General features: G+C 37.6%; 3 protein-coding genes across 3 annotated transcripts in view; 2 read left to right on the top strand and 1 right to left on the bottom strand.

Moving 5' to 3' along the window:
- The window catches only part of LOC134754951 (uncharacterized), a 533,971-nt gene extending 523,226 nt beyond the window's left edge, over positions 1–10,745 (top strand). Inside the window, exon 4 of the mRNA XM_063691437.1 lies at positions 10,734–10,745. The gene's annotated coding sequence lies outside the window, so the exon portion shown is untranslated. The remainder of the gene's footprint in view (positions 1–10,733) is intronic.
- The window catches only part of LOC134754971 (uncharacterized), a 567,282-nt gene that overhangs the window by 237,582 nt on the left and 303,165 nt on the right, over positions 1–26,535 (top strand).
- LOC134754964 (extracellular sulfatase SULF-1 homolog) overlaps positions 1–26,535 on the bottom strand; it is a 116,374-nt gene that overhangs the window by 66,009 nt on the left and 23,830 nt on the right. The window lies entirely within an intron of this gene.

Raw genomic sequence — 26,535 nt, 5'->3', positions numbered from 1 at the left:
GAGAGAATCCATAAGGCTAATAAACTCTGAGTTTTGTATAAATTTCTTTATGCAGTAATTGCGCAACTATTTGTCAAATCTTACATAACGTACTTATTCAACCGTACGAAAAAGTGTTTCGTTCGTCGGCAGTCAATATGCATGGGGGCATTTAAAGATCCTCAACCAGAGCATCATTCACCGGCGGCTTTTAACAGAATTGCTCCGACCGGAGTAATGGCCAGTTTGGAAATAAATAATAGCGCTTCACCCTGCCAGTTGCGACTACCGCTAATAAATTTCAAACACAAATCGAAATGTCCTTGAAAAGCCGCACATATATTTTTACAAGACCTCTTGTTACGTTAACGTTTGACTTCTGTTTATTGAAAGCATGACCAGAACATGTAGGAGTATAACATACCTATACATATATATTTTTATTATATACATGATTATACAGGGTGACCTAAAGTTAATATTTCCTCTCAGGAATGCTCTAAAGTTAATATTTTTAGGGTTCCGTACCTCAAAAGGAAAAAACGGAACCCTTATAGGATCACTCGTGCGTCTGTCTGTCTGTCCGTCTGTCACAGCCCGAACCTACTAGACCAATTACGTTCAAATTTGGTACACATATGTAAGTTTGTGACCCAAAGACGGACATGTAACGCAAACAAATATATTTTAATCATGGGGGCCACTTTTGGGGGGCAAATGAGAAAATTAAAAAAAGTTTTTCAAACTATATCATGTTATATATCAAATGAAAGAGCTCACTTTGAGAATCTCAAATATATATTTTTGTAATTGTAAAATAATTAGTTTTGAAATTATTTAAGAAAATAGGCAAAAAATTACCATTCCCCACCCCCTTTATCTCCTAAACTACTGGGTCTAAAATTTTGAAAAAAAAAATACAATAAACAGTTCTATAAGATAAGTACCTCTTAATAATAAATAAATAAATATTATTAATATTATTTATAGGGAACATTCTTACACAAATTGAGTAAGTCCCACGGTAAGCCCAAGAAACTTATTCCAGGATCAATTATACAAACAAATACTACATGCGATTACATAAATAATATTGAAGAGGTTCGATTCCCGGTTATGTATGAGAGTTAAAAAAAAGTTTGATTGTCATTATTATTAAATCTAAAATCGGCGCCATGGTTCCTAAGAACAGATGTCGCTATCTCTCACAGTTTCTGACTACTCTCTACTGACCCATTTGGATTGATCACCCTGTATATTAGGTGATCCTGGCCATTACTTTATACATATTACAATAAATTCTAGAACGATCCTCTACGCAGGGGTCACCAAATATCGGACCGCGGTCTGGATCCGGACCGCCGACCTATATTTTATTTTTTTGCTTATTTAATAAAGTCAAGTAGAAACGGACTGCGAAGGTGTTTTTTTTAAAATATCCCATGAAGAAACTCATTGGCGACCCCTGCTTTAAGATATCAAACTATATGTATATCTTAATTACGTTAAATTACATTAAGTATATCTGCCCGCGCAGCATGGTTTCCCCTATCACTAAGTCCGTCACTTTCGCACTCACATACTTGTTAGAACGTGACAGGCATGGTGATAAGCGTACCGTGCTAAGACTCCTGATCTGATACTTTAAATCTGCTAGCTGAGTGGTTAGCACAAAATCATACTCAGTTAAAAACCGCAGGAACTCTATACCTATTATTATTATGCAAGGCGTACATTAGGTATATTTACGTTTAGTTGTCACGTATTTCTTTCCTTTGACAGTACAAAGAACAGTAGCTGAAAAATACTTAAATCATAAACCGGATGTAATCGTAATGTAAAATCCGAAACTGACAACGACTTCAGTTGGAAATCACATTTTTATTTAAGTTATATGTTTGAACATGGTGTAAACCGAGCGATGTCTTGTCGATCGGCACGCGGCACGCGGCACGCGGCACGCGGCACGCGGCACGCGCACGCGCCTGGCTGCAGTCGTCGGGTCGGAGGCTGTCCGTCATTGATCGTGTCAGTGCCCCTATCAGTTACCCTACCCTCCGTACTCCAGCGCCGATATAAATCACGATCAGTGCAATTGCAATTGTTCGCTGCGCAGAACAGTCCTCGACCACGACTAGACATTACATCATCCATTACACTCTACCAACATCAATAAATACTACTACTACCTAACTTTTTTCTAAATTCTTCTATTTTAATTTTAAACCTGTACCGGTAAAATTGTTTAATTGTTTTATCAGGTTCAGAGCAGTTTAGTAAAACACGAATCGACATAATAATTTTTGAAGTGAAAACTTCTTTAGCGGCGCTGCTGTGCACTTTTGTGATGGGAAAAAATGTTAAACTCGCGACAGATTTCGCGACAGGTCACGTGACCGACAGATTGAAAATTCGTAAGACGGACACGTGTCCTGATCGAAATTATGGATGGAAGTTGATTTTTCTGAGAGATAAACTTTTTAATGTTAAATAATTGTAATAGTTCTGAAGTGGTAAATTTTTAATGTAATATAAATTGTTATGTTTGTGTACGATAATGAATAAAAGAATATTGTTGAAGTGATTGATATTTTGGAATGGTTAGGGGATAATTTTGCACGATATGCTTTAATTATCAGTATAAAAGTACTATCATTTTTGTGGTAAAATACAATATTCATGTTTTCACTTCTGCCGGCACTCCCGGAGTGCAACCCATTGGTTTTTTTAAGCACATTAATTAAAATAATGAATAGATTCAGGCGTTATAGGGTGTTCCAGAAAGTATAAGCACAATAACTTTGCAATGCTGCTTTTTGGATTCACAATAAGTACTAACTAGAAAAAAAAATATGAAATCGTCAGTTACTTATTTATCTATAATTATTTACATTCGTCGTAAAGTTTGTGTGCAAAATACGTGAAATGCGAGGTAATTCAACAGAAAAGTGAAAATATTTTGTGAACGATTCCTAACATCACGCTCAGAGTTGGCAAAATATGCAGTATTAACATCGGATCCGTGCGTAAGGCTATTCGAAAGTATAGTGAGGATTCACCTTTTTCGATGCACCAAGAAGTGGTCGGATAAGGAGGCCTATGGATCTAAAATTGGACCGTAGGATTCCTCAAGTGTTCCGCTGAAAAAAAATACTCGTATGTTAGGGATGTAGCCAAAAAATTACGAACATCGGCTAGCAATGTCCAACGTGCTAAGGTAAGAATTAGTTTAAAAACCTTTAAAAAGCAGAAGATATCAAGATGGAGCCCTAAAGGGAGCCTAAATTGAATCGTTTTCGGGTTTGCCCTATAAAGTTGACTAACATATTCAGCTCTGAGAGTATGTTCACTAAACAAAATCAGCCTGTATTTACATCCCTGTATGCATTTAGCCTTTCAACTGCATGTACCAAACGCGCCCTGTTCTATAAATGGTGGAAACTGATAATTGTTAATTATCCAAAACGTTTAATAGGTATTTAACAAAATATTTGTATTCATAAGGCGTAGCGTAGGTAATTACGAAGTTGTTGTAATTATCTTCGAAGTCGTGATTCCGTCCCGCGTTGTATCGTTTGCCGGTAACGAGCCCTTAATAAATTAGAACTTATAATCACCCATCGAAAAGTTGGCACGATTCGCACACGCGGCTCCTTATGTAAATCTCCCTAATGATCCCGCTAAACTTATTCTTCAGAACTTTCTTGCCGAAAACATTCAAGCTGTATTCAGCGTAAGAAACTGGTATAAATCAAAAACATTTGGGATATGGCGCGAGTTTAAACTCATTTCCGACCTTTTCAACATCGCGCCGGTAATGGAATTGGAGGGATGCAGCCCTGAACAATTCCAATATAAACACTTTCGTCGGGACAAATCAACAGGATATCCAAAGAAGTTTTCGCGGTATGTGAAATAGATTGACCGTTCTAGTAAGAAAAGTTCCACTTCCGTATAGGTATGTAAATATGTTAGATTAGATTAGATTAATTTATTTCTTATTGGGAATTACATAATATTTAACAATGTCACAATGTATCTAAATAACATGAACTCACAAAAAGGTCGTCAAATTGAATAAAATAATAATTCAGTAAAATAATTAAAAAATAAATAAAAACAAACAAATCATAACAAAATAAAAAATTAAAAGTCAAAAACAGTGAGATAAAATGTCAGAAAGTAATACTAAACACAATGTCAAAAATTATCTCTTCAGAGTATAAATAAGCGGTCAAAATATATATATTGCTAGGGCACCCTAGTTAATATAATGTCAGAATTAATAATAGTATTGCAAAGTCAAATTAAAATAAAATTCTAATTAACAAAGTAACTAAAACAATAAGAAATAAAAAACAACAATAGAACATAAAAATAACAATGTCAGATTAAATTATTATAGAAAAAATATTATACATTTTAATCGCGTTTCAAGTTTGTGTATTCTTTAACAGAATACAGCGACTTTGTTAATAACATTTCTTTGAGTCGGCGTCCAAAAATATCATCAGAGGTTTCGTTTCTGAGACTAGCGGGTAGGCGTTCATAGAATGCAGGGCCGATTACGCGCGGTGATTTGTCGAGCAGCGCCAGTCTACGCCGCACAGGCAGCAGGCGCCCGGTCTGGCGGGTTATTCTGCACGAGTTATTTGACCGTTTGACTAATAGTATATTTTTAACTAATAGTATATTCAGTCACATTACTCTATTTTAAATTTTACAGATGTATAATGTAGATCAAATGACTCAGTAATGGGACCATAATAGTAATGTTTAATCTAGTTTAACAATTAACTTTTCTTTTTTAGGGTTCCGTACCTCAAAAGGAAGAAACGGAACCCTTATAGGATGACTCGTGCGTCTGTCTGTCTGTCTGTCTGTCCGTCTGTCTGTCTGTCCGTCTGTCACAGCCTATTTTTTTCGAAACTACTGGACCAATTAAGTTGAAATTTGGTACACATATGTAAGTTTGTGACCCAAAGATGGACATGTAACGTAAACAAATTAATTTTAAACACGGGGGACACTGGTAAATGAGAATATTAAAAATAAAGTTTGTCAAACTATATCGTGTTACATATCAAATGAAAGAGCTTATTGTGAGAATCTCAAGTATATTTTTTTAAAATTTTAAGATAAATAGTTTAGAAGTTAGTCAAGAAAATAGGCAATAATTTTTAAGAAAAAAAAAACCGACTTCAATGGGGGATGCCGCTGAAAGTTTACTTATTGTTGATGGTGCACTCTTAGATTCCAGACAATGAAATTAAATAGACAGCATATTTTGCGTAATTATCCCAATCCATCTTTTGACTAATTTTGCCTAATTGCCTAATTATTATAATATTGCCTAATAATGTAATCAGTAATCAGTAATCAGTGTGTTTATTGCTGTCATAGGTATACAAGTTGGTACATTTATTGGTTCAGCTATGAAACCCTGTAGGGCAATGCAATATAACTTAAATCTAACTTAATTACTATGGCTTAAAGCTATCCCTAATACATTGCTTATAATGACCATGCATCATATTATGTTATATTGTATACATCTTTCAAACGGTTACAAATATTTTTAACTTGCGATATCAAAACTACTATACTATACATGTTTTGTCACAAAGAAATGCAAATATTTAAAATGTCATATGTATTGCATGCTCAAATTACTTATACCTACTCTATTACAAATGTATATCATTGAGATATTCTTGAATAGTATAATATGCCTTAGAGGCTAAAAAGGTATACAATGCAGTTTTAAATTCTTTAATGTTTTCTAGTTTTAGGATGCTTAATGGTAAGTTATTAAATATTCGGGGCGTCATACCAATTATGCTTTTAGACACAAAGGCGGTTCTGGATGACTTATAATTAATTTTTTCCTGATGACGCAGGCTATTGTATTTTGTAAATTTATTCATATTACATTTGACATAGGTTGCTATTTCATACACATATAAACAAGGGACTGTCAGTATTTTTAATTCTATAAAATGAGGTTTACATGAATCCATGGTTGTAATACCGCATACTGATCGTAGACATTTCTTTTGACTCATAAAAACCGCTTCACGATCAGTGGCATTTCCCCAAAACATTATCCCATACCTTAAAGTAGCCGTTACATATGCATGATAGACTGTCAGTACAGCTGATTGATTGAACTACTTTCCTTAAATTATACAATGCATAACTAAATTGATTAAGTTTTGTACATATAATGTCAATTTGATTTTTCCATGTCAGACTACTATCTAAGCTTAAACCTAAAAAATTTGTAGAGTCAGTTTCATTAATTATTTGGTCTTGGTAAGTAACAACTAGATTAGGTGTATTTTTGGTCCGCAAATTAAAGTTCATAAAATTAGTTTTTTCAAGATTTACATGTAGGTTATTCTTATTAAGCCAATCAATAATACTATGTAGGGCTTGATTGATATTGTCCTGATGGACCTGCATGTCTGTCTCCGTAAATATAATTGTGCTATCATCGGCAAACAATACCATTGGGTAGTTAACGGCTTTAGGCAGGTCATTAATGTATGCAAGAAATAGGTGTAGAAATGGAGGTAAAACCACCCACTTTTCTAGTAGCATTTCCGGGTCCGGGTCTGGGTCCGGATCCGAGTCCGGGTCCGTGTCCGGCTGTCCGGGTCCAAGTTTGGGTCAGAGTTCGGTCCGGGTCCGGATCCGAGTTGGGGTCCATGTCCAGACCCGCGTCCGGGTCCGAGTCCGGGTCCAAGTTTGGGTCTGGGTCCATAAGGAAGAGAACAAATCGCCAAACGTGAACTATGTGTCATTGAAGAGTTCCATTATGATCATCATCAGCAGTTCCACTTAATCAAATTTCACTTTTTTAAATGTATTGCTGGATTTGTTGATGAAAATACAAAAATCACAATATGTATGCATTTCACATTTGAGGAGTTCCCTCGGCTCCTCATGGGTCTCATCATCAGAACTCGAGCGTGACAAAAATGTTTCTTGAAAACCTAACTTGCTTAACAAACATAACGAAGAGGACAAATCGCCAAACGTGAACTATGCGTCATTGAAGAGTTCCGTTCTGATCATCATCAGCAGTTCCACTTCATCAAATGTCACTTTTTTAAATGTAAGTGCTTGATTTGTTGATGAAAATACTAAAATCACTATATGTAAGCCTTAAACATTTGAGGAGTTCCCTCGATTCCTCATGGATTCCATCATCAGAACTGCGTTTTGACAAAAACGGGACCAATCTGTATATATATACTTACAATCAAAAAAAGAATTTTCAAAATCGGTCCAGAAATGACGGAGTTATGGAGTAACAAACATTAAAAAAAAAAAAAAAAAAAAAAAAAACATACAACCGATTTGATAACCTCCTCCTTTTGAAATCTTGAAGTCGGTTAAAAAATGACCATTCCCCCTTTATCTCCGAAACTACTAGGTTAAAAATTTTGGAAAAAAATACACAAAATAGATCTTTACCTATAGATCACCGGAAAACCTATTAGAAATGTGCAGTCAAGCGTGAGTCGGACTTAATTACTTAGTTTTTGATCCGACCCCTACGGGTTTTTTTAAGACATTTCACATAAAAAATACATTGTTTAAATTGTGTAATGTACGGAACCCTTGGAACGCGAGTCCGACTCGCACTTGGCCGGTTGTGCGAGGAAGCCGCCAGCTCTTCGGTCACCAGTTACGTCAACCAGACGCTTCACGATTTCTGCAAACAACTTGTGCGCGCTGGGACCGCATGGACCTAGTTTCAACTTTTTCATTAACTTATAAAAAACGTTGTCTAAATCATATTGTCCTCTCTCCTACAGCACTTCTGCATGCATGAGCTCGAAACAAAATTGTCAGTATATATATATTGGCAAAGTTTGTTGCTTTTCCTAGTAACGTATGCGGAGTGAAATCGGGGCAAAATATGTTGTTATCCATAAATTTTCATGTATTTTAATAATATTTTTAACAACACAAACAAAGTTTACTAAAATGCGAGATTTTTAAGGAAATAGTGGTACTTTAAAACCATCGGTGTCGAAAACAAAAATGTTGGCATTTTTTTTAGTTACAATGTTATCTTCCCTAGGAAAATATTTTTTAATACAGTTGCTCAAAAGTGCTACTTTACGTAGCTGTTTAGCGTGCGGAAAGTTGGTTTTCGCGAACTAGTGCTTTTTACTTTTCCAATTTTTTTAAATTTATTCTTGTTCCAATTCATGACTACTTATTGATGAGTGTTAATATTAGTTTCCTTTAAACATCGTAATCAACATAAAAACCTACTGTTCAAGTAAGAATACGAAAAATATACATATTTCATATTTTATTACTTACCTCTTCATCATTATAACACGTCTATTTTTTTTATATATTGAATATTGAAAAACCGTTCTTAATAAGTTGTCTGAATAGAACGGAACGCCAGTCAAAGAAGATGCGTTTTTTCTTTCTGCTTTAAATTTCCAAAGGCACCAGGCTGACCCGGGTATGTCCTTAAACTACGTCCAAAAGAGAGGTATGGGCACTGTGAATGACATCTCGCTTTGTGTGGTAGGGCACAGGACAGCGGATGTCATTCCAGATCTAGAGCAGAGCCCAACTGGGGAGGTACCTCCACCTTACAGAAAACCGCAGCCAAATAACACTAGACCCTACTAATAGTGTTGTGTTCCTGCCGATGAGTAAGGTTGCCAGAGCTCGAGGGAGGGGAGTGTTAGGGTCGGCAACGCGCATGTAACTCCTCTGGAGTTGCAGGCGTACATAGGCTATGGAGACTGCTTAACATCAGGCGGGCCGCAAGCATACGGCCATACGGGCATTTGCCACCGACGTAGTATAAAAAAAAAGACCCATTCGATATTGTTTTTATAAATGTACGATACACAAATAATCGTAATGAACGATATTTGAGTAATAATAGTACAATGTTTTATATTTACAATTGTTTCTGTCTTATAGAACATGCATTAAAAAAAAATCATTGAAGTGGGTTCAATAATAATAACACCCAGCTAAAAAAACACCTCTTCATAATGTCAATGTCAATGATGTCACAGAATTAATAATATAAAAGTTTCGAATTCCTTACTTGTCGTTTTTCTTATTTTTTCGCAACTGTATTAAAAAACGTCGTTCGATACACGTGCGGAAATGTCATTCTTCGGTAATACATACTTTCCGCACTAGCATCGAAATGTACTATTACAATAAAACAATTTCACAAGGGGCGAGTAGTCTGGCTCATTTCCCTAACTTTCTAAAGCATAGTCCTAGTCGGAAGATACATGTATAGTGTAGTAGCTTATGTACTTAAGTAAGAAAATAGAAGGGGAACCAACTTGTCAAGTGGATGCTTCCCCCGTCCTTTCCCTCACTTTTGTGTTCCATTTTTCAGTTTTTACACAAAACAAACCGGTTATTAACATGGCCACGTCACAGATTAATAAATAGTTACTCCCAGTATAGTTCCATAAGTCTCGTGAAATAGGTATTGAAGTAGAACTGTGTCACTTTGTAAAATTGAAAAATTAAAAAAAAATTGTTAATGATATTATTTTCAAAATTGCTTTCTTTGAGTTAGACATGAGGATATCACGTATCATTTGTGGTATATTGTACAAAAAAAATCTGCCATATCGTGTCTGGAGGAGCCCAAACTTGGTATGTTTAGAAAATTCTTTTTGTTTTAATTTAAAAAAAAATGCCCGAAATGTAATCATGTGATATATTTTTAGAATCGCCTCAAAAAGCCCTTTCCTATGATACCACACACGATTTTTCCGTACAAAAAAAAATTTTACCACCCCTCCAGCGAAATTTTTTTAGGAACTGCGGGTCAAATTATTTGTTTTGACCTCTAGTATGTGTGTGCCAAACGGCTAACCTGTACATCGATTTGCGGTATTTTTATACGAACGGGTTAGACTAAAACGGGAGAACATTTTTTTTTATTTTTTTTTATTTCTACACATACAATTATCATTACGGGATGAACCCAATGCGATAATTTAGCAAAAAATTAAATGTATAAACATACAAAATACAAATACCTATATCTAACAAACAAATCATTTTTTTTCCTACATAACTACCTATTCAATATAACAAAGAGTTAATAATGCTACTTTTGTGAATTCACTCATCGTACATGAGAATAGGTCTATATGCGTGGCTATGAGGTTCAGGAAACGCACGGCGCGCGTCATCGGCGCCTCGCGCAGCAGCTTGGTGCGCCCCGCAAGTGCGCGGAACACAAATACCCACCGACCCCAATATATCCGCATTGTATATCTTACCCCTAAGCAGCTTAAAGATATATGTAACGAGTGCTAGCTCCCTTCTGACTTTCAGCTGATTGTATCCGACCATGCCTAAAATAAACAATGTCGGATACATCAACGGATAAAACGGGTATACGCCGTATTGCCTCATATACATATACCTAATAAACTTATTTTGTATCCGCTCTAACATAAAAATATACTTTGCTTCGTGTGGAGCCCATATTTCAGCATTGTACTCTAACTGGCTTCTAACCAACGCATTATACAGAGATGTTATAGCCTTCATATTTGTGAATCCATTAGCCATCCTTAATACAAACCCTAGATTTCTGAATAAATGCATCGGTGATAGTACAACAACTCAAGAAGAGGTAAACAACAGGCACTCTTATCGCTAAAAAGCGATCTCTTCCAGACAACTTTTAGGTAGCTGAAAACAAATTAAGTTACGTATGAGTCAAGATGAAGTATAAGATCATTATAATATTATGATCACTATATTATATGTAGTAATAAATAATAAAACAATCGCATCGCATCGCATACATAATCTTACAATGACAGATACAAAATCAGTTGCTTGTAGTAAAATAAAATCGCAGCGCAAAAAATAATATCTCATTCATATGGCGTTGGGGTAAAGTCTACGAACTTTCATTCTTACAATAAATCATATATGCCATGCAAAAATAGGGACTAACAAGGAATAGTTCGCGAGCAATGAACTTCTGAAAGAAATAGACGTAGAGAGAGTTTTACGTATTTTTACCCTATTTAAGGTTAAAGGATGACTCACGTTAGACCGGGCCGTGTCCGGGCCGGAGCTTCCGGCGCTTACTTTTCTATAACATGACAGGTGATCACGTGATGCCTTCCATAGAAAACGAAGCGCCGGAAGCTCCGGCCCGGACACGGCACGGTCTAACGTGAGTCATCCTTAAGAGGCCGGTGTTGATTTTAGTCGCAAAAATGTAAAATTGATAGATTTCGTCGATGAAATTGTACACCTTTTGTTACCAAATTGAAATAACAAGTACTGCTTTCTATTAGCACGTCTTCTTATCTTGCCTTTTATCAGATCAATTTTTTGAAAACAGACTCACTAAATTAGTAATGTTTTTTTTCTGAAGGACGTTTAGGTAAACGCGCGTAAAGCACTGATTTTGTCGCTCTTATTTGTAAATTTCGTAGTTTGGACTGCTAAAAATGGTAAATTTGTATTACACATATTCTGTACTTGACCTCAAATTACATTTTTGTTATATGACTTAGAGTTCGAGAAAATGAAAGTTAAACGAATTCAATTTTCTCCAGAAATTACTTCAAAACAAGTTACAATTTCTCTGAAAATCGATTTAATTTCAACGTAATTTGGATACTTGAACAATGTACAACATTTGCTGAAACTATTCTTATACATCAATTTGTATAATTTACCACCATAATTGTTTGATGAATTTTTAAAAACTGCCCCTTCTCTTCATATATTACCGGTGACGGACGCTCGCGACCTCATTATTAAAAGGCAAGATGTGAAAACGTGCTAATAGAAACCAATACTTGTTATTTAGATATTACTTAACAAAACGTGTATAATTTCAACGACTAAATCTATCAATTTAAAATTTTTGCTCAAAAATCGACTACGGCCTCTTAAGGTGTCCTCAAAATTTTGTATGAAATTACAACCTAATATCAACCTTCGTGAATTAAGTATTGTAACCTGAATCCGATTTAAGTATAAAATAGAATAGAATAAAAGTTTCACTTTAAAAATAAAAAGAAACATGATTCCTACGATTTGATTTATTGACTTAGCCAAAGCCATGAAGAGAAAATACAAAAACGTAAATTTAAAAATAGAATAGGTACATATGTAGGAATAAATCGGTCGGATGTTAAGAGGCCTGACGGTTTGACGCTGGTGCCTTGGCAGAAAGGAAAGTGCTGCTTTGGGACGCTACATGCGTCAGCACTTTTGCTGCATCGCACATTGGGCACACCGTGAGGGTAGCTGGGGCGGCTGCTGAGGTAGCGGCACTGAGGAAACGGGAGAAGTACCTATGCGGGGTTGGACGGCTATTTGTTTGTGCCTCTGGCGGTCGAAACGGCTGGCTGTTGGTGCTCAGAGGCTCGAGAGTTTTTCAAGGAGGTTGGGAACCGTTTGCGGAATAAGGGCCTGGATCCCCGCTCCGGGTCATTCTTGGTGCAGAGGTTATCCATTGCGGTTCAGCGCGGTAATGCGGCCAGCGTTTTGGGCACCTTTGGGCCGGGGATGACGCGGGGTGGGATTTTTGACTGACTGTTGCTTACTGCTTTGTTTTTGTTTCGTATTTGTGTGTGTGTGTGTGTGTGTTATTTTTTTTTTTATATTAAAATATATTAGGTATAGGTATTGTTGATGAAATTGTATGTAGAATTTTTTAGATTTTAGGTATGTATATATTAATATTTGTATAATTTTTGACATTGTATTTCTGTATTTTTGACCTGTGTTATATTAGGAATAAATTGTAATAAGGCAGTGAGATGAGCGCACCATAACAGCGGGTACACGGTTGTACGCGCATATTAGTGTCTGCGCGCACGTGGGAGTAACTATTTATTAATCTGTGACGTGGCCATGTTAATAACCGGTTTGTTTTGTGTAAAAACTGAAAAATGGAACACAAAAGTGAGGGAAAGGACGGGGGAAGCATCCACTTGACAAGTTGGTTCCCCTTCTATTTTCTTACTTAAGTACATAAGCTACTACACTATACATGTATCTTCCGACTAGGACTATGCTTTAGAAAGTTAGGGAAATGAGCCAGACTACTCGCCCCTTGTGAAATTGTTTTATTGTAATAGTACATTTCGATGCTAGTGCGGAAAGTATGTATTACCGAAGAATTACATTTCCGCACGTGTATCGAACGACGTTTTTTAAAACAGTTGCGAAAAAATAAGAAATACAAAAAGTAAGGAATAAAAACAATATCAGATGTTTCCTTTGGAAACTTAGCTTGCATTAAGAAAAAACGCCTCTTCTTTGACAGGCGTTTCGGCAGCTATTCCTACCTCTACCTTCCATAGCTATTCCGTTCCATTCAGACAACTTATTTCGGTTTTTCAATCTTCTATATTAAAAAATAAACGTGTTATAATGATGAGATAAGTAATAATATATGAAGTAAGTGTATATTTTTCGTTTTCTTACATTAACAGTAGGCTTTTATGTTGGTTCCGACGTTTAAAGGAAACTAATATTAACACTCATCAATAAGTAGTCATGAATTGTGTAAACTCTAGTTCCTCATAACGTGAAATAAGAATTGAAACGCCGATTTGCAACACAATTATATTATTAATAAATTAGACGCGTATACATGACATGTTATTTCTTTGAAGGATATTGCAAAAATAAAAAGCTTGACAATGGCCGCGCTTATATAGGTCGCAGGAAACCCGTAGCGCGCGATGTGTGCAGCGCAGCGCCATCTACCATGAAATTGAGTATGCTTTCTTGCTTGCCGCAACAAATTGGAACAAGTATAAATTAAAAAAAATGGAAAAGTAAAAAGCACTAGTTCGCGAATACCAACTTTCCGCACGCTAAACAGCTACATAAAGTAGCACTTTTTGAGCAGTTGTATTAAAAATATTTTTTTTTTTGGATAAATTAGCATTTAATTTAATATTTCAGAAAGGTCACTCGTATTACACCGTGCCGTAGGCCATATCGAACACACGGGCCACCAGTGCTTAGTCGCCAAGTTGTTCGTAGATTTGTAGACCCAGAAGCATTTGTTTTATTTTTGAATTGTGAACCCTTAGTTACTCAATTAAAGTTCAAGTTTAAGGACGCTAAAATTGCTCGACGGGCAGACAATTTCCAGACAACCCAAATTCACAAAGGAGTTGGGATAATGTTTACTGATGTGATTTAACTTACATTACAATACTTTCCTAAACAACTGTACAGATCCAAATCGCGCGAGGCTTTTGGCGGTCGGAGCCCGGGAAGCTGGTTACTGGCTACATGGCCATCCTTCCGACCGATTTCCTTCCGATCCAACCTCTCTTAGACTGGCGACTGGTTTGCGACTCGGGGTTTCGGTGTGTACGCCACACAAATGCTCTTGTGGCACGGACGTGGACCGACTGGGACACCATGGATTATCTTGTCAAAAAAGTGCAGGCCGTTTTTCAAGACATGTCGCTTAATGACATAATCAGTCGGTCTCTTGCCACCATCAATGTGCCTGCTCTTCTTGAGCCGACTGGCATTATCAGCGATGATGGCAAGAGGCCTGATGGAGTGTCCTTGGTTCCTTGGAGCTTGGGACGGATGTTAGTGTGGGATGCTACCTGCGTAGACACACTGGCACCGTCCCACTCCCACCTCCAACGTACTAACACAAATTTATTTAGAAATGTAATATTAATGCAAGAGAAATACGTTAAAAACATATATTATCTATACTTTTTTTTTTAACTAAGCTCAACCAAAGGACACTTCAAGGAACTATCATTCGATGCAGGAGGTATGTCTCTAGAGATTCGAAGTCTGAAAGAACGTAATAATACTTAATCTTAATTTTAATGCAGCACAATACAACTATTACTTACATTACATTACAAAGCATACAATACAAGTACATGGAAGCCCCATTTACATATTTATATTATTCTGTTTTTAGAATTTGTTGTTATAGCGGCTCATGTTTACATTAAATAAACATCATAATATTTGTACATAGGTATACACGTTTCTAATAACAACCTAAGGTTCGATCATTGTAGATATAGATGTACCTATATACACATACGTTAGCTATCTATTACTTAGGTACCTATATGATCACTACGTACGATGAAGATTTCAAATTGATAGCGCCGTTTATTAGACGACCGTAAACAAGAACTCGCCAGTAATCGTAACTTCTCGTTCTAAGTTCAATAAATGTTGTAAGAGTTCAGTTACGCAACTAACACCAATTAAGGCTTACGCTACAAACATGTAGCTCTACCCCCTAGTCCCTTTGCAATGTAGGTACATATATTCTAGGAAGTTACTCGATGTACTTGTATTGTATGCTTTGTAATGTAATGTAAGTAATAGTTGTATTGTGCTGCATTAAAATTAAGATTAAGTATTATTACGTTCTTTCAGACTTCGAATCTCTAGAGACATACCTCCTGCATCGAATGATAGTTCCTTGAAGTGTCCTTTGGTTGAGCTTAGTTTAAAAAAAAAGTATAGATAATATATGTTTTTAACGTATTTCTCTTGCATTAATATTACATTTCTAAATAAATTTGTGTTAGTACGTTGGAGGTGGGAGTGGGACGGTGCCAGTGTGTCTACGCAGGTAGCATCCCACACTAACATCCGTCCCAAGCTCCAAGGAACCAAGGACACTCCATCAGGCCTCTTGCCATCATCGCTGATAATGCCAGTCGGCTCAAGAAGAGCAGGCACATTGATGGTGGCAAGAGACCGACTGATTATGTCATTAAGCGACACGTCTTGAAAAACGGCCTGCACTTTTTTGACAAGATAATCCATGGTGTCCCAATCGGTCCACGTCTGTGCCACAAGAGCATTTGTGTGGCGTACACACCGAAACCCCGAGTCGCAAACCAGTCGCCAGTCTAAGAGAGGTTGGATCGGAAGGAAATCGGTCGGAAGGATGGCCATGTAGCCAGTAACCAGCTTCCCGGGCTCCGACCGCCAAAAGCCTCGCGCGATTTGGATCTGTACAGTTGTTTAGGAAAGTATTGTAATGTAAGTTAAATCACATCAGTAAACATTAGGCCTTTGCCCAGCAGTGGGACACTAAATTAGGCTAGTAAAAAAAAAAAAAAAACATTATCCCAACTCCTTTGTGAATTTGGGTTGTCTGGAAATTGTCTGCCCGTCGAGCAATTTTAGCGTCCTTAAACTTGAACTTTAATTGAGTAACTAAGGGTTCACAATTCAAAAATAAAACAAATGCTTCTGGGTCTACAAATCTACGAACAACTTGGCGACTAAGCACTGGTGGCCCGTGTGTTCGATATGGCCTACGGCACGGTGTAATACGAGTGACCTTTCTGAAATATTAAATTAAATGCTAATTTATCCAAAAAAAAAAATATTTTTAATACAACTGCTCAAAAAGTGCTACTTTATGTAGCTGTTTAGCGTGCGGAAAGTTGGTATTCGCGAACTAGTGCTTTTTACTTTTCCATTTTTTTTAATTTATACTTGTTCCAATTCATGACTACTTATTGATGAGTTAGGGGATGACTTAGGGGATGAATTTTGAAAAACCCCTTCTTAGTGGATACTAACGTCATGAAAGCTATCTATTGTGAAAAATTCAGCTCTCTAGGTCCAACGGTTTGGGCTGGGCGTTAATTTAAGTGAGTCAGTCAGTCAGTCAGTCAGTTAGTCAGGACTTTTACGTTTATATATATAGATAATTTTGTACGTTGTCTCTTGAACAGAGGCCTCGAAGCGTACCTCTAGGAACAAGTGACCCTAGGACCATCAGAAAGATTGTTAGGTAATAGAATTTGCGCCCGCCCCCGCATGCCCGTCATATTTATCGTGAAAAATTCGGGGTACATATGCGGCTTAAGTGAAACGAACGAAAAGAAACATAGTACAGGGTGGGCCAGTGATAAATGCATTTAAAAAAAATTATGTTTGACAGAGAGGTATGGAGCGCAGCATATTACTTAGGTGTGAAACTCGGGGATCGCATCCGGAACACCACGCTGCGCTCTAAAACTCAAATAATAGATGTAGCTCGGAAAGCGGCCAAGTTAAAGTGGGACTGGGCTGGTCATGTCTGCCGCATGCCTAATGACATGTGGGCCAAAATAACCACAGAGTGGGTGCCCCATGAGTCAAACCGGGGATCCGGCAGACCTCGTCGGCGATGGCGGGATAACTTGGACTCCTTTTTGAGCGACTGGCCAGATGTAGCTCAAAACCGGGAGGAGTGGAAGAAGAGGGGGGAGGCCTTTGCCCAGCAGTGGGACACAATGGGCTCGTAATAATAATAATAATGTTTTTTAATGAAAATTATAATTATAATTTGAGATAAAGAAATAAATTTTACTTTTTAAAAATTAAATCATCAAGATGTCGTCCGTAGCGGTTGCGACCGACACTCTTCCAGTCTTGCTTGTAAATTTTCAAAGACTTAACAAGACTTTCGTGTTAAGAGATTTCCTGGCTCCGAAACTTCACGAATCGTATGGTTACAACAACAACACATGGTTTCAGCAAGACGGGGCCACCTGCCATACAAGTAACGTGACCCTGGAAGTTTTGCGTGAAATGTTTCCTCAAAAATTGATATCTAGGCGAGGTGACATTGCTTGGCCTCCCAGGAGCCCTGACTTAACTTCGGCAGACTTCTTTTTGTGGGGTTACGTGAAGAGTAAAGTGTGCTCCAATAATCCGACAACCACAGCAGAATTAAAGGAGAATATTCGTAAAGAAAACCAATCAATATCTCCTAACGAAAGTCTTTCCAAATTTACAAGTAAGACTGGAAGAGTGCCGCAACTGCTACGGGCGACATCTTGATGATTTAATTTTTAAAACGTAAAATTTATTTCTTTATCCCAAATTCTAATTATATTTTTTATTTAAAAACATAAAAATTGTTTTTTTTTTTTAATGCATTTTTCACTGGCCCACCCTGTATATAGATTCGTAGATTCGTACAAAGGTTAGGATAGCTACAGTAACCGAAAATTTGCGTTATTAATTTCTGGGCCAAGTCGAAAATCATACAATTTCCTTCGTACAAAAAGTCGCCATTTTGTAATAGACGATAAGCAAAGTAAGACCACCATACGTACTGCAGTGTAGTTCTCTCGACTATTCATGGGCTCAAATCAAGAGTGTATTAAAAGAGAAGGATAAAACAGCCAAAAAACTTTAACAGCTCCAGCAGGTGTTGGGATGGTGCAGGCAAATATGAAAAACAGCTCTGTAAAAAGCTGCCACTGAAGGCGCTAGGAAAAAGCTTCTTATCACTCCTGCAGAAAATTTAAAAATAAAAAGACTGATAATTAATCAAATTAAAAGTAGCTTCATATTCTAGTAATATTAAATTCCAAAAATCCTTATCAATTGCATCAGTTGTTTTCAATTGAAGTTAACAGGTTTTTTTCCGGTACACCCCTTACTTGCCTTTAAAGGATGGTGCCAGGTTTTAGAGTTATACCTGTATGTAGCCCAAATTTTGACTAGATATGATTTTCTATCGTACGACAGCTGTCCGGGCAGTAGGGGCAACGTGAGAAACATTGTATAGTTGATAAACCTACAGATAACTGTTTAGTGCTCTTCTATTCAAATGCAAATTTTATAGTAGAAAATTTAATAAAGAATATATTAATCATTGGCAGTTCTGTCGTTACTGTAACAGTAAGCGTTTTTCTAAAAACAATAAAAAAGTGGCAAAAAGAGTGGGAAATACCCACTTGACAAGTTGCTTTCCATTCAGTTGTTTTTCTTTACACGCCACATTTTTTTTTCTAGCATTTTTCCATCCACATCAATGCATAGGACAGGCAGTAGGTAAAAACAGGAACGGGCGTTTTTGAATGCACCTAAAATAAATATTAAGGTTACCCAATAACGTGGTCAGTTTAATCCATTATAATTCCAACCTTCCTAAGGGTAAATTCTCTCACAGGGTTGGTGCAACCAAGGAATTTCGGGAGGGCGAACGAACGAGAATAAAGCACTGAATTTATGGAAACGGGTGAATGCTACGCCTTTGATCTTAATTAAAGCGTCGCGTACGTTCTCTTTCACGCGGCGTGGCGCTGCGACCGGAATTTAATTTAGTAGGTATAAGTCACAACACCTTTAACTCCCCTTTAAGCTTACTGTACCTAAGCCCTGTGTACAACTGGTCTACTAGACTTTATTTGTTCATATATTTGTCGGAGCGTGACTCCAGAAGGACGCATTGCAGCGTTACAGTTGAAAGTTTTAGACGCCAGTATATAATCGATTAGCAAAGTTTGGCTATGTATTACTTAGTTGATAATGTAATTTATCGAGTTATGTAGAGAGTAACGCCATCTATTGGCGTATTGTTGAACTAAGATGACAGGTACAGGCTTTGGAACGTTAAGTGGTTTAGCTTTGCGTGAAGTTAGGTACGAGTTGGCAGTTTTGTTGGTAAGACTTGTCAAGCAAGTTGACCTACATTCACTTTGGCGGGAGCGATGAGGCCGCCGTATAATTCTCGATCGGACCGTGCTAGATATCGGACGTTAGCCAACCTCGTGCCTAAACTCACTACGTTCCTGAAGGCTTATACCTGAAGGATTATTCTGAAAGCTTATAGATTCCAACGCTCTTTAATCATTTAGCTAAGTGTTTTATTCCAAGTGTTAATTTGATTTCTTATGAGTCATTAGAGGTTAAACTATTGTAAAAATTAGAATGTGTTGTTTTGAAAAGATGTGTCCCGCCGAGTTTGTTGCCGGTCCCATATAGGGTTAAATCTTCTCGGGTAAAGAGGTGTACGGTTGGAACCGGCACAGCTTTATTTGACTTTCATAAGCGCATTGTAATATGCCTACCTACATGAATTATTCAACATTTAATGTGATTTTTATTTCAAATTAAATCGACTAGTTATTTTCATTTAGTACGAAAATATAATAGGCAGTTAGGCACTAGTGTGGTTGATGAGTCCGTAGTATTATTTCATGCACTGGTAGCAGTGGTAGCATACAATTTAGCTGTGTAGGCATACATCGATGTACTGCGCCCACTACCGCCACCGCCATAGGCCACCCCATCCCCGATATATTTATTATGACGCAAAAAAATATTTTAAATTTATTGTAAAATTAAATAACTATTGAACTATTGATTTAAATTAACATTTAATTGTAAACCGGTCGTTAGAAGATATTATTAGCGATTTTCAAAATTACCCCGCTTTCAAAGTTATCCCAAAGCACCTTATGTATTAGGTACAGGGTGGCGAAAAAATAAGTGTATTCCCGTTGCCAGGGAGGTTTTGGGATTATACTGAGCAACTTTTACTATAGGACCAACCACGAAATCGCGAAAAAAAATTTACCCACCCATAGAAAATGGACCAGCCAAATTTTTTTACGTGATTTCGGATACACGATCATAATGAATTCAACGATAGGAAATTTACCTGTTTTTGAAGTCAGAAATGACTGGAAGGTGTTTAAGGAAAGATTAAGCATCAGGCTCAGTGCAAACGCAATAATTAAAACAGCAACGGGAGTCGATTGTCAACGCGCCGTGACTTGCTCAGTGCTTAACGAGTCCGCGTATAAATTGGTACGCGAACTAATTTCACCAAATACTCTGGAACAGTTGTCTTATGAAGAAATTGTACAGGAATTGGACAAACATTTATTGCCGAAAAAGTCCAACATCAACAACAAGGGCCATTCAAGAAATGGACGAAGATTTAACACAGTGGGCTGCAAGAGTTCCTCAGTTAGCATCCGATTGCAAATTTGGTTCGGTATTGGATAGCATGCTGCGCGATCGGTTCGTATTGGGCATGCAGGGCGGACCCGTGCGGGACCGATTGTTCACGGAAGATGCAGATACCCTCACGCTAGCACGAGCTCTAGAAATCGCCGCATCGTTGCACAGCGCGAGGACCGCCTCGCGCCAGTTGGCCGCGCCTAGCAACAGCAACAGCAAGCAGCTGACGGAGTCGGTCGAGGTCTGTAAAGTATCAAGAGGATCATCGTCTAATAGTGGTGCGGAATGTGAAGTGTGCGGGTACAGGATCATACGGTCGATAAGTGTCGGTTCAAAGGTTACAAGTACAAAAGCTGTGGCAATAAAGGCCACCTTAAACGTATGTGCATTAGAATGGTTACATTGCGAGCACACGTCTTTCATTTATCACAGTGGCCAACAAGTGTTGACAGTTACTTTTAAAAGCTCGTATCTCGTAACTTTAAATTCTAATTCATTGTACATATATCTAAGCAAAATTTATCTCAATTACTTCTTAGTCCTATGCTAACCACCGTTTAATTATTCGCCCGTATTGAATTTACACACTGTATATAGGTATAGGCAGAACAAATTTTAAGCAGCATAAACTTATTGAAAATGTCAGGTATAATAATGCATTGTTTTATTATGGTTTAATTAGACTGATGGATGTCGCAATAAATCCTACTAATTTTACCGAATATTGTAGGTTCCTCTAACAAAGTTAGCTCTAAAACCCAGACGTTAAACACACTACAAAACTAACAAATTGTTTTAAAATCACAACCTAAGTAAAAACTGGAATCTCAGCAATACGCGCGGCGACATATGTTACTACAAACCGAATTACTTGTTTAGCCATTAGTCTGCGAGCAAAAAGTTGTAAACTCGTTACTGTGAACTGAACCATCCAACTACGCAATTAAAATTATTTATTTTGGTGAGCCATAAAGTGAGCTGTGACGTGGTTCAGTCGCACATGGCCTCGGCCGGCCATAGCCGCAGTCTCGTGGGAATCTCCGCCGCATGCGCATGATACCAACACAACACTTAAACAACGGTTACATTTGCTGCACTGCTAATCGACACATATACATACCTACATTTCGCTTTGTTTCTAGTATTTAAATCAGATTATGAATAAATATTATGACGTAGATGATTTATGTTTACCTGATTTCTGAGTTGGGAGCCCATACATGAAAAATACCCAATTACAGTTTGGTATACGAACCATTACAGTCGACGAGTAGAAAAAAGGATAAATTGTATGGAATGGATACGAAAACAAGAGTAACCGTAATTCATAAAAACTAGGTAAGTACCTATAATATGTATACCATACCTAAATTGGTACTCTAAAAAAATACACGCTTCAAAAAATCAGTAATCGCAAAGTATCAGTTTACTCCTACTAATTCTGGACATCACTGTTATTGATTTGAAAGTTCAATTAAAGTTTCCGCCCTATATGCGCTGTAGAACTGAATTTTAAAGGGTTTTAGCACCAAAAAGAAAATAAAGTGCGTCTCCTTGAACCGAATGACTCCCGTCCCAGTATTACTTATACCTTACACCTTACACTAAGATTCACATTCAGCATTCACATCAACAATGCTCTAATACTCGTCAATTCACTGCAGTGAATTAAAAATGCGAGTTTAATGAAAGTGACGAATTACCGCGCACACGGGTTCGGCGTTCCCGAGGCTCACACTCGAGACCAATGAACATGGATCACTTTTACTGAAAATTTCCGAACACGAGAGAGTCACGTTTAGACAAACTATAATTTTATTACCATATTTATTATCTGTGATAACGTATTACTACTACGTTCAGCTTTGCTGATTTGATAAGTTATTGCAGCTCTACAATGCCTAGTTTCTATATTTGAAAAATACAGAGCAGAGAAAAACTTAACTCGCTATCCACCATACATTTCCTCCGAATAAGGAAGGTGGTTTATATGTATTAAGACCAGCGTAAACTTCATGGTGGGTATACTCTCAATACGGTAAAAGAATTCTGCTCTTTAAATATGATAAAAAGTTTTGCCTCGTTCTCTACAAGGGCAATTGCTCGACCGTCGAGTTTAATAAATGCTAGGTTTTATGCAAACAGTCAATTCTATTGGAGGCAGGGCGACTATAAAAATACAGCTACGAAACATCGACTCTACTTAACTATATAATTAAGTTACGTAACGACACTAAACCTTTTATTTATTAAATAGCACTTACATACAATTATATAATATATGAAGGGTACACGGAAAGAACATGTCTGGTCACTTTTTTCAGAAAATGAGATTTTCATTTCAAAATGTAGAGCTCTTAATGAACTATTAGTTCTATCTTTTTTTTTAGTTTTTAGTTTTTTTAGTTTTACTTTTTTTAGTTAAAAAAGACACGGCATTACCATACATTTTGACATGGTTCCAAATTTTCAAACCGCGATTACTCAAAATGTTACTAAAGTGACTAGACATGTTCTTTCCGTGTACCCTTCATATAACATACAAAAACCTTTTTTTAAACATTTTTTAAATAAAAAAAAGTCCAAACAATTTAAACTAGTGGCTCTGTGAGCTGTAGACCTCGCGATAAGCTTAAAAAATGTACATTAAAAATGGTTACTTCGTTGAATCATTATCACAGCGAACTCACAATTTAAGTATTGTATATTAGTGCCATACACTGGCACTTAATTCCTTTAGACCAATTTCCACCATTATACAAAATCACAAGAAACAACAGAAAATTTCTATCTAACTACCGAACCTGCTCAGAGAATTTCACGAGAGCCGGTTGAGAAATGCGACCTGCCTGCTGAGGAGAACATCCGTTCCGGACATACGAAAGCATTTTTGCCCAAGTTGAAACGGAGACCGATTCGCTAACGCTCGGTCAATGAATAGCTCACAACACGTTAGTGTCCTTTTGTGTTTTATCTTTTAATAGTAGTAGTATTTAAGTAGTAGCTGTTAGTTATTCCATGTTAATATGCTAAATACAGTTTTCCTATAACACGGCGCGACTGCGTCATGTTTAGGTGCTACCCTCGTTTCGATTTTACACAGCAGGGGAAGACCACAAGGAAACCATTCAAAGTTCGTTGCTCCCGTTCGGGCAGTAAATAAGTATGTCTGATAGCATTGCGCATTCATTTCCATTAAATTCTACTAAATTATCAAATAATGTTTATCTTAACTGTCTAATCATATTCTAACATATTTTGTATATTAAAGCATGATATTTAAGGCTATACTTAAAAAGCCGTCCGCGACGGACAGCGTGCCGTGACATCACGGCAAGCAAAGATAGATATAACTCCGTAATAGATGGATACAGTCTAAGGAAAAAAACGTGCCTCGAAAATCACGAAAATTTGATTCTCGTTCAGATGGCGCCACTAGTTTTGGCCTACACTCGTATAGAGGGCGTTGACTGTTTCGTTTGTTATTTATAATTTTAACGCATACCAGTGAAAGAACATGGGTCAAAATCATATAAAAATAATTAATGCAAATAAAAAAATCATTTATCCATATTTAAATACATTTTATCGTATTTTTATAAATATTTATTTTTAGTTTCAAAGTGTGTCGACAGATGGCAGTGAATTTACTGGGGTTACAAAATTTACTATGACAGTACCGCTCTAGTATAAGTTACTCTATGCGGCAGGCGACTGACACGCTGCCCACCGCGGCTGTGCCTGGTCTGGCTGGTCTGCTTGACCATGACCACACATCGTCCGCGGCGGATGACTGCACCATACGAGTAATGCAACGTATCATAAAAACAGTATTACACTAAAGTTAGTACACTAAATAAACTCATAAGTACCCCGTTTTTTCTTTGGTAATCATCTCTACTATTTACAATGGACGCGGCCAACAAGCAGTTGGCCGAGGGCGGCGTCTGGTCAAGCAGACCGCACCTTAGAACGTTTTCACATTGTCCGATCCGATATCGGATGTAGGATCCGTAGTCAGGTCGCGGGGGCGCCGTCTTTAGCGGTCGCGCACACTACAACAAACATTATATCTACCTACATATACGCACACAAACAAATGTTATCAGTCCGACAGCTGACGGGGGGCTCCGACATGACTGAAATTATCGGAAGCGCCTTTCCTATATCGGATAGGCGCCTTCCGACGAATAATCCGTCGGAAGGCGCCTATGAAAGACAGCTGCAGGAGAGTGCCATAGTCCGCATTTTTTTCCTGTATCTATCTGGACAGCGGAGTCTAAGTAATAGAGTCCCGAAACCCTTTTTTTATCCTTTGGGTACGGAACCCTTTTTTTTTTTTTTTTTTTTGTCGGAGTGGGAATGCACTTACGCACGGTGTGTGGGACTCGCCGCTCCTTTTCCCTCTCTTGGCGAGAGGGGGGGAGAACTGGCCCTACCCACTAAACCCACTCCGGCGTTTCAACCTCTTGGCCGTTCGTGAGGGCGCAGTGGGATCGATAACATTCCACCACGGCGCCCTCCGGCATCCCCGGCTTGTCGCCAGAGTACCCTCACAATGGAGGGGGGATCAGAAACGCTTGGTCCCCCCCAGACGTACAATGCGGGTTCGACACCCGCTGGTGGGTACGGAACCCTAACAAATAAATGCACTTGACTTGATTATTCAGCTAATGAGATATTACCATTACAGATCGGTACAAAAAACATAACATGTGTACATATATTCATAAAGTATGTTAAACAGGTACATATAGAAGAGTATATAGTGGGTAAGAAGAAAGTAGTTAGTTATGGGTAGGTATACTTAAGGCGACAGGCTACAGTTACAAGAGCAGATACTTAAGAGGAAAGTGGAAGACCGCGCTCGACTGCTTCTGCATACAAACGTAGGCTCCATTTTTCCTCTCTGAAATATTTTTACACAATTGTATATGCATATTAATAACAGCTTTACGTTTGATTTTCACCGATTTTTCAAGTTATACTAAGAATTAAGGGCTGTTAAAATAGTATTTTGTGCAACAGGTACATAATAAGGGTTCTTAAAATAATAAATAGGGCCGAAGATACAAACCGAAACGAAGTAAAGTTTTATAAAGACTGGCCCGAGAATTGTAAGAGCTAATTATGTACAATGCACACAATATTTGTTTTAAGACAGCGGCAAACATCCAAAATTATAAATAAAATCAAAGTAAATAATTGTTTGTAGATCTTGTGCCGGCCAAGTGAGCGTCGGACTCGCGCACGAAGGGTTTCGTACCATTGCGCAAAGAAACGGCAAAAAAATCACGTTTGTTGTATGGGAGTTATTTTATTATGTTTTTATGATTTGTTGTTATAGCGGCAACAGAAATACATCAGACAGACAGACAGATAGACAGACAGACATACAGACATACAGACAGACAGACCGACAGACAAACAGACAGTTGTTGTTTACCTCTCGTGCTAATATTGATACCCGAGCAAGCGAAAGATTCCAAAATTAAACCACGAGCGTAGCGAGTGAAAAATCTTTCGCTTGCTCAGATATTAGCCCCCCTGTAAAACAAATAACTATTTCACCGATAAGAAATTCGTTTTAAATAACCGGCCAAGTGCGAGTTGGACTCGCGTTCCAACGGGTTCCAAACATTACACAATTTTTAACAATGTACTTGCCTATTTTTTTATGTGAAACGTGAGTGAAATGTCTTTAAAAAACCCGTAAGGGTCGGATCAAAAACTAAGTAATTAAGTTCGACTCACGCTTGACTGCACATTTCTAATAGG

The sequence above is a fragment of the Cydia strobilella genome, chromosome Z (assembly GCF_947568885.1).
Source record: "Cydia strobilella chromosome Z, ilCydStro3.1, whole genome shotgun sequence".
Classification (NCBI taxonomy): Eukaryota; Metazoa; Arthropoda; class Insecta; order Lepidoptera; family Tortricidae; genus Cydia; species Cydia strobilella.
The sequence above is the reverse complement of the archived record's forward strand: the minus strand, read 5'-3'. Positions and strand labels throughout refer to the sequence as shown.